The sequence below is a fragment of the Mustela putorius genome, unplaced genomic scaffold (assembly GCF_011764305.1).
Source record: "Mustela putorius furo isolate JIRA1106 unplaced genomic scaffold, ASM1176430v1.1 tig00003863_pilon_pilon_pilon, whole genome shotgun sequence".
Lineage (NCBI taxonomy): Eukaryota > Metazoa > Chordata > Mammalia > Carnivora > Mustelidae > Mustela > Mustela putorius.
In genome coordinates, this window is record NW_025422015.1 from 2642654 (window position 1) to 2651353 (window position 8700).

The following is an 8700-nucleotide window of genomic DNA, read 5'->3' on the forward strand; positions in this document are numbered from 1 at the left end:
CACCAAAGAGGATACACAGATGGCAAATAGCCATATGAAAAGATGCTCAACATCCTAAGTCATTGAGGAAATGTGAATGAAAACAGCAGTGAGATACACTACACATCTATTGGCACTTATGGCCAAAATTCAGAACCCTGACATACCAAATTCTGGCAAGGATGTGGGAAAATGAAAAGTCTCATTCATTGCTGATAGAAATGCAAAATGATAGAGTTTGAAGATTTCTTACAAACTAAACATACTCTTACTGTATGACCCAAAGGTGTTGAAAACTTATATCTACATAAATATCTGGACACAGATAGCAGCTTTATTCATAATTGTCAAAACAACCAAGATGACCTTCAGTAGGAGAATGGATAAATAAACTGGTACATCCAGATAATGAAATATTATTCAGTATTAAAAAGAAATGAACTATTGGGGCACCTGGATGGCACAGTCGATTAAGCATCAGACTCTTGGTTTTGACTCAGGTCATGATCTCAGGTTCAGGAGATCAAATCCCACATCAATCTCCTGGCTCAGCATGGAGTCTGCTTCAGACTCTCTCTCCCTGTCCCTCTGCCCCTCCCCACTGGAATCGCTCTCTATAAAGTAAAGAAATAAATCTTTTTAAAAAGTCTAAAAAAAAAAAAAAAGAACTATCAAGCTATGAAAAGACATAGAGGAAACTTAAATGAGCATTACTAGTGAAAGAAGCATATATGTAAAGGTTTTGTACTATATGATTTCAACTATGTGACTTTCTAGAAAGGCAAAATCATGAGACAATAAAAAGATCAGTGGTTGAAGAGTTGGGGGTGGCTGAGTTAGGGATGCATGGGCAGAACAAAGAGGACTTTTAAGATGGTGAAAATACTTTATGTATCGTAATGATGGACATATGTTATTATACATTTGTCTGAACCTCTAGGATATATGACACCAAGACTGGACCCTGATATGTAACTATGGACTTTGGTTGATTATGATCCTAGTTTATCAATTGTAAGAAATGTCCTGTTCTGGGGGGGATGTTGGTAATGAGGGAGGCTATGCATAATGAGGGTAGAGGCTATATATGAAATCTCTGTATCTTCCTCTTAATTTTGCTGTTAACCTAAAATTGCTCATAAAAAGTCTTTTAAAAAAGCAAAAACTATATCCAAGTCTGTAAAATCCTAAGTGTATCCCAATTTCTGGTGTGATAAATATAATGAAAAAAGTATAGATGATTGTTGAAGCAATTATTAGCTTTAGTTGACCATTTTTAGTGTCACATTTACCCAGCTATTATTTAAAGTGACACATCTAAGCAGCTAATATAATCCTTTTACTTACAGGTGACAGAAATCAAATACGACATATATTAAGCAAACAGGATAATTTATAATATGGATATAGGATTTTCTCACCCACCCCAAGGATTGGAACTTGGTATCAAGCAGAAGAAGAGATCTGGACTACATCTGACCTAGCACCTTTCATATGGAGGAAAATTTAGTAAGTAGCAAGCATTATCAAGCAACTGCTTAGTTCATAAAATGGAGATGCTTTGATTGTTCAGATGGACCATTCTGTTCTTGGATCACATCAAAGAGGTTTTTTTTGTCAGTAATTATAACAAGTTATATAAAAACTGGCACTCTATCATGTAATACCACATTTAATTCTTGTAACAACACTGAAAGGTAGGTGCTATGATTTCCATGTTACCAATGTGGAGGATACAGCTTTAAAAAGTTCAATGATATACATGTGGGTAAGAAGATGGAGAGTAATAGTGTTAAGGTTTAAATTCTTTCTGCATGCAAAATCAGTGTTAATTTTATTCCATATAGTCATGAAACAATAATGTCGGTAAATTTCATTTTGGAAATTCTGAAAAAAACATAGTGATTCTCTGTATCTGTTGTCAATTATATTCATTTTACACCTTGCTCAAGCTTGGGATTGTTAAATTAAAGAAATATATACTCAAGGTGCCTTCCTGGTTCAGTCGAGAGAGCATGGAACTCTTGATCTTGGGATCATGAGTTCAAGTCTCATGTTGGAGGTAGAAATTACTTAAAAATAAAGAAGCAAACAAACTTTAAAGAAAGAAATATATAGTTGTAAACACTGTGGATATAGGCAACTTGGAGTTAGCCAGTCTTGATACACATACTCTCTTCTCACAAGGATTTTTAAATTTCTTTAAATACATTCTGAAAGGAGAATTTAGAATAAACTTTGTAAATGCCTGACAGACTGGGATTTGGTTTTGTGAAAAGAGGGAGATATTAGAAAATTCCATTTTTAGTCAAACTAGTGTAGCATAGTCAGCATTCTGCTCTTTAGAGTAATGTCAAGAGACAGGCATATTAGGCCCTGTATGTAATGTTACCTGCAAGAAGTTAAGACGTCTTCTAAAATATCTCTTAACTTCATAATGCATTTGACTTTCATGTACTAAGAACTTTTATTTTAAATCTTTTGAACCAATATCATTAATTCCTTTTTCTTCTCTTGGAAGTAGAAAATACAAGTTGGGGGTGCTGCTCACAGGACACAACATTACTTATATAGTATTCTTGCCAAAAACTTTAACCTAATCATGAGGAAACAATCAGGGAAATTCAAATTGAGAAACATTCTGCAAAATAATTTGCCTGAAGTTTAAAAAATGATCAATGACAAGAAAAATGAAAAAGGCTGGCTGACTGTTCCCTGTTAAGAGCTGAAAATCAGTAAATTTTAATATGTATTTGTGTGCCCCACTGTATTTTAAACCTGCTACTTGCCTGGCTCAGGCATTGACTCTGGGGACACCAGCAATCAGTTTCTGTTCTTCAGAAACTTACTACTTTTTTTCCTTGCAACTGTTCAAATCTTCTTTACTAAATATTGCTTACCTATAGGTCAAATAAAATATTGATATTATGTGTATATATACATGTGTGTGCTTTATGTGTTCTGTACTTACCTACTCACGTACCTTATGTGTGGTTTTGGTAGAAGAGGAATAACAAATAAGAATGTGAATTCAAGTAAGAGCGAAGGCTCAAATGTAGTGAAAATAACATGGGCTTTAGAACAAGACAGTTGTCCCTTGAATCTTGGTTCTGACCCACACTGGCTTCTGACCATGGTTGAAACATGGAACTATCTATGGCCTTCAAGGATGGTTTTAAAGAGAATGCCTTACACTTAAAGTGGGTTTTCTGTCAATATTAGGCCTCCCTTTCTTCTTCTACTTGAAAAAGTATAAAAGTATTAATAACTAATATTTTTCAAGGTCTTATTATATACTTAGGCCATGCATGAATAGGGGTTGCACGTATTAATAGCACAAGACAAGAGGTTGACTGGATAAGAGTAGGGGCCCTAGAACTAGCCTTCCTTGGTTCAATTCTTAACCAATAACTAGCTTCATCATTCAGGAGGAGTTACTTCACCACTCTATGCCTCAGTTCTCTCATCTTTAAAGTGGGAAGAAAAGAACAGTATTTTCCTCATTAGGGACCTGTGAGGATTAAATGAGATAAAAAGCTAATGTATGTTAGCTTTTATAAAGTGTTAAAATCTCATTCAATCCTCTTAGTAGCCTGTTGAGTTAGATAAAATTACTCCTCATATTATTTATATGATACTGATCATAGTGAGGTGAAATAATTTGACCTAGGACACACAGTAAAAAATGGAATTAGGACTTGATTCTTGTCTGTTATTAACTACACAAATTTCTCCTTAATTCTCTCCAGGCTAATCTAACAGATTAGAGAGGGGATTTTTTAAATAGTCTGATATAGGAACTTGTCAAAAAGCTTTCCAAAAGTTTAAATATAGATCTTTTCTCTAAATACCCTTAGTCATGCTTATTTATCCCCTCAAACAACTCTAGTGAAATCAACAAACATCATTTCTTGTGCAGAAGTCATGTTGACTTATCCATGCTGAATTATTCTCTTCCGGTTATTCAGCTGTGCTGCCCTTTCACCAATACCTCAGAAAAATTGCAAGGCTGACTAAAATTTGAAAAGGAAGGTATGAGCTTGGACACATCATTTCACCTCCTTGAAATGGAATTTGGACTAGATAAACTGGAAGCTTCTTTCCAGCTCTAAAATTCTATGATCCTACCTGTGGAATCATCATGATTATGGATGTAATGACTGAGACCCTCTTTTCCTCTTGCTTTAGGGGCCCTGCTGAGGCACCAATCCATTGATTTGATAGTATACTTCCATGTATGTTTGTTTTCTTCTAATTCTTTTTTTTTCTTTTTTCTCCCAATTTTATTGACATATAATTTACATACAGCACTGTATAAGGTAAGGTGAAAAACATAATGATTTGACTTACTTATATTGTGAAATTCTGATGGATTAGCATCCATCATATGGTCATTTCTTTTCTGCTAGAAAATCTATTCTTCTAATTCTTTAGGGTACGAGACAAAACGAGACAAAAGGTAAGTAAGGAAAATGTACAAAAAAGACATATTAATGTTAAGTAGCAAAGGGAATTTCAGAGGGGAAAACAAGGATTTGATATCATTCATTTTAAATTGGGCTTCCTTATTTGGTCATTATTTTGGTATTCTGTGCCCTTCCTTTATTGAACATATCATTCCTTCATTTAGTATTCAAATAGTACTGTAACAGAAGTTCCAAAAAGGCAGAGCTGATATACAAATTTGCAGGACATTCTGGTGTTTCTTTTAAATACAACACATATTTTGTTTCCTTCCCTTCGATGGGAAAACTGTCAATGGTTCCATGTTTCCCTGTAAAATTAGGCAAACTAGGGTCATTGTTAGGAACCACCCTACAACACCTCCAGAAATGACCATAGTTTATCCAATAAACACATTCCAAGAAAAAAAACTGAGTTTATTAAATATCTGTTGTACATTCTGAATTGTTGCATATGTGGGGCTTACAGAAATCCAAAGTTTAGAGACTTCCCTAAAAAAAAAAAAAAAAAAAAAAAACCTTAGTTAGTGAAAAAAAATTTTAATTATAATATGCCTGAAAACTATGCTATGACAGACATATAGAAGATGTTCTGGAAGCATAGAGGATGAACATCTGGCTGTTTGCTAAGAGGGGTACATGAGTTTTGCAAAGAAGCAATAGATAACTGGTATCTTAAAAACTCCATGGGAATTGGTCTGCTTTTGAGATGAAGTTTCCAGAAAGAGGGACCAGCATGTGCAAAAAATGAAAGAAAGGCATATTTGGAAAACTAATTCCATATAAAAGGAGTTTAGAGTGATTGTGATCCAGTGGATTAAGTTGAGTATGGACAGGTTGCAGGAAGCAGATTATGAGGAATTTCACATGTCCTACTAAGGATTGTCCAGGAGTTCATAAAGTATCATTGATGGGTTTTAAGCAGTTGAATGAAATGATCTGATCTGTTAGCAGTGTGCATTTCCCATCATAAGAGAACATTTTGGAAAGGGTCCCAATGATCTTGTTCAGCTAATCAATTTCCAGGGCTTAATATGGTATCTAAAATATGGTAGATTCTCTATGAATGTCTATAAGACACTAAATAAATGAATCAATCAATTAATGAAGGAACTAAGCTAGTTAGAAATAAATCTAATGAGATTTACTTTAAAACATAAAACTGTAAAGCAACGGGCACCTGGGTGGCTCAGTGGGTTAAGCTTCTCTCTGCCTTCAGCTCAGGTCATGATCTCAGGGTCCTGGGATTGAGCCCCGAGTCACACTCTCTGCTCAGCAGGGAGCCTGCTTCCTCCTCTCTCTCTGCCTGCCTCTCTGCCCACTTGTGATCTCTCTCTCTCTCTCTGTCAAATAAATAAATAAATAAATAATAAAATCTTTTAAAAACAACAACCACCACTTAAAGCAAGAAAAGGGGTGGTTCGGGAGGTAGATGAAATAAAATTGTTCAGGGATACCTGGGTGGCTCAGTCAGTTAAGTGTCTGACTTTAAATTTTGGCTCAGGTCATGATCTCAGGATTGTGAGATTGAACCTGCATCAGGCCCAGTGCTGGGCATGGATCCTGCTTAAGACTCTTTCACTTCCTCACCCCCATTCTGTACTCTCTCTCTAAAAAATAGGGGCACCTCCTGGGGTAGCTCAGTCCATTAAGCCTCCAACTCTTGATGTCAGCTCAGGTCAGGATCTCAGGATCCTGGGACTGAGCTACACATCAGGCTCCATGCTCACTGGGGGAGTCTGCTTGAGGATTCTCTCTCTTCCTCTCCCTTTGCCCTTCCCCCCACCCCCACTTGTGTACGCACTCTCTCTCTCTCTCTCAAATAAATCTTTTTTAACAACCTCAAATAAATTAATTAAAATAAAATTGTGCAAACATAAATAATCATGAATCTGGGAATCTAGTACCTAGTGGATCATATTTCTATTTTCTTTACTTTTTTGAATGTTTGATATTTTTCCATGATAAAGAAGTTTTAAAAAACTGATCCTGAGCTAAGGCAACTTGATTTCCAGACTTCAAATGTTAATGTGTTGAAGCATAAATATTTCAGTTAAAAAGAACTAAGCTTTCAAAGAATGATAATATATATTTGTAACTTAAAAAAAACTGAAAAGAAAAATCTTAAATACTGTAAAAATGTTTGGAGTTTTAATGTAATTCTTGACTCTATGTTTGTAAGCTTCCATACTCATTATGGTTAGAGAATTTCTTAACTGAAACCTCTTTATAGCTTATATTATAAAACTGAAACTAATCTGTTAGAAATTCATAGTTAATTTTTTGTATGAAATCGTACCTTTATTCCAAAAAGGGTTGTGAAAGAAATGCTTTCACATTAATCTATATCACAGTCAACTGATTTCACAAAAATTTTTGTTGTTAATTTTGCAGTTACTGAAAATAAGTTGATGGAATTTATTCCTGCTAGTATTTATAAAATATATACATTTACTACTAAAAGCATTTGGGTTAAAACACAGAAAAATATAGTCTAGTATACATATATAAGTGTATCATTGTTTCTATTTCGAGAATGTGAATTCATTATATTAAATTTGAATGGTATGTATAGCCACTGATTCCTATCTTTCGCAGTCCATTCAATAAATTGAGGTATTCCTACTGAATAAAATCAGGTTTTAATAACTGACAATTTCTGGAGACTGGCTAGTCTATCGCTGAAAACTTTTTTCTTCCAGATGCAACTTTTGCAGCGGGGGTGCAGTTTCAGCAACTCCATATTAGCTGTCACATCTACAATCAGTCTCTGGTGAGCTGGGTATCTATCTCCATGCACTATACTGAAGTACACAATAATGAGGGTCAAACTGCAAGCTGGTTTAAATGATGGTTCTTCAGCTGATGCACATAGAAAAAGTAAGCATGCTACAAAGAGGATACCATAGAAGTAGGAATGGCATGTGGAAACAAGGGACAGATATTAAAGGTTGACTTTTAGTCCTTATATCAACTTGTATAATTTTTTTTTCAGGAAAAAGAAACATGGTTTCGTGTGCCTAGGTGGCTCAGTTGGTTAAGCAACTGCCTTCGGCTCAGGTCATGATTCTGGAGTCCCAGGATAGAGACCCACATTGGGGGGAGGGAGATCCTTGCTCAGCAGGGAATCTGCTTCTTCCTTTGACCCTCCCTGCTCTCATGCTCTCTTTCTCTCTCAAATAAATAAAATCTTAAAAAAAAAATGAAAAAAAGAAACGCAGTTTATTTTTCTTTTTAACATTTACAAGGTAAGTTTCTATCCAAATAGTCTCAATAATGAAAAGGAAAAAAATAAAAAAACACATGAGAAAATGGCTGATTAAAAGGAAAATGACCTTTGTAATTATTACCTTGATAGAAGAATGCTAGGTTAATAGGCATTAGGAAAAAAATATATATCTTATTATTGTGCCATGGAAAGTTACCATTGTGAATTCATCAAAGATTCCCTTAAAAAAAATTTTTTTAGGCATGATGCGACCTGACCCTGCAAATGAAGTAAGTCTCCCATACTAAATATCTCAAAGAGGTTAAGTTAAGCAATATGTGATATGATCACAGAGTGGTTTGAGAATATAAGTTATCTTCAGCCACTATCAGATTGGAAAACTTTACAAATCTGAGTCTGAAAGATGCATCAATTTACCCAAAGAGTAACTTCTAAAAAATCCGTAACTCCTCTAAATCAGCAAAATCTAATATCTAAAGAGGTCACATTTATCCTGACTTTGGCAAAAACGCGGAAATAAAAATTTAGTAATACAAAAATACAAATACACACTTCACAAACAGAAAATGCCTGTTACTTAGCACCTGATTTCTTTTCTTATGGAAATGTAAAGGAAGGCTTTTCTTCTACCTTTTTACACAAATTGTATAAATTATTTCTCTAGTTTCTTGTGTAAGTAATCAGGAGAGCTGAAAATAAAATATTTTGGTGTGTGACAGTGTCAACTATAAGAAGAATAGATCCTCTTTATATTTTTAGAGCTCTTAGGATATATGCATTACTTACATATCTTAATAGGTTTGGTTCACCATTGGAAACTAAAGTTTCAGTGATGGAAGAGAAAGAAAATTTTAGAGAGACACTGAAAAAAACTGAAAATGTGGGGATATCGGGGAAAGATGGAAATCTTACACATTCACTTACCAAAAAAAAAAAAACCCCAAATACTGAAGGACAAAAATAAGCATGAAGTATAATCTATGCATACCAGAGAGGTAAGGATGTCAAGACATTTAAAAAGGCAATATA

At 34.6% G+C, this 8700-nt stretch overlaps 1 long non-coding RNA gene across 1 annotated transcript; it reads left to right on the forward strand.

Annotated features, from left to right (window-relative positions):
• The first annotated feature begins 1302 nt into the window (after nt 1–1302).
• On the forward strand, nt 1303–7323 carry LOC123387850. The gene is made up of 2 exons (XR_006602346.1): nt 1303–1488; nt 7145–7323. It is a non-coding gene; the product is annotated as an uncharacterized LOC123387850 (long non-coding RNA).
• The last annotated feature ends 1377 nt before the right edge of the window (nt 7324–8700 follow it).